Below are 1,354 nucleotides of genomic sequence, written 5' to 3' on the forward strand. Positions count from 1 at the left end.
ACTAGCTCTGTAGACCAGGCTGGTCTCGAACTCACAGAGATCCGCCTGCCTCTGCCTCCCGAGTGCTGGGATTAAAGGCGTGCGCCACCACCGACCGGCTCCATGCCATATTCTTTATTTCAAAGATACCAAACCCCATCAAGGAGAACAGACGAAGTAATTACAGAAAAGGAAAGTGATACTTTAAAAAGATGTTTTAATTGACAACATAATGAACCACTGTATACTCAGCAGCATTGAGTCTGAATCCTGTTTCACTCATGGTCACGGCAAAGCCTTGACAGGAAAGCTACTCTTCATTAAATCCCCGCTTTTTCCATCTTAAGTTCATTTATTGGTCTGGTGGCTGAATTGAAAACTAAATTTACATATGTTTTAATCCCAAGCTAATTAAATCATCTGGTAAGAGGGCTATTCGGATGCTCAGGGTCTGGTCAACTATCTGAGATGATGTCGGTGTGTGAGAACCATGCTGACACCAGGGCCATACTAACCTGGGTGACCTGTGCTGCCGCGGAGGGCCATGTCTGGGTCTGTGGTCCTACTGCAGCTGGAGTCTGTGATGATGTCCACGGTCGGTGTTAGCACAGGAGATCATAGGAACCACGTGTGTGGAAATCCAGGGCCGAACTGAGCAGGCCCCGTCCTTCGCTGGCCCTGGGATAGCTGTCCCTGTCCCACACGGGATACAGCAGCAGGAGAGGTGGTTCACCTTTTCAGGGAGAGCTACCTTGCTCATTCCCCTCCTGGTCTTGGGAATGATGACTCCACCCCTCACCGCGGGTTGGCAGCTCACCTGGGTTTCACACTAGAGATGACCCTATTGTTGGGAGTGGAGTGAGCTGACCCTGAGGGGCCAGAGCAGGAGAGCTGACTCCGCCCCTCCTCATGTGCTATGAGATAGCCCACCCCAATATCCACCAAGTCTATGAACTGTTGGAGCCTGCGAAGGGATAAACTTATAGATCCAAAACTGCAAGGTCTCCATGACCCAGGACAACGACAGGATATCCAAGAGGAGCCCCATTGACAACCCATTACAGGTGGTATAGCAAAAGCCAGCCTCAAAGGAGACCAATGACTCATAGTAATGAAGACTTAAAGATGAGTGGACTGAAGGGTAAACTGTGCAGCTCAAAGAACCACCCTGCAACTTCAACAACAGATCCTTCTCCATTTCCCTTTTCTTTCTTTTTTAATTTTCTTTTCTGGGGAGGTTGTATGGACAGAGGATGGATGCGTGGGGACAGGAAGATAAGCAGGATTGGGGTGCATGATGTGAAATCCACAAAAAAATCAATAAAATTAAAAAGTTAAAAAGTCATTGTTTTTTACTGCTGAGTAGTACTCTAAT

Source organism: Microtus ochrogaster, linkage group LG5, assembly GCF_000317375.1.
Source record: "Microtus ochrogaster isolate Prairie Vole_2 linkage group LG5, MicOch1.0, whole genome shotgun sequence".
Lineage (NCBI taxonomy): Eukaryota > Metazoa > Chordata > Mammalia > Rodentia > Cricetidae > Microtus > Microtus ochrogaster.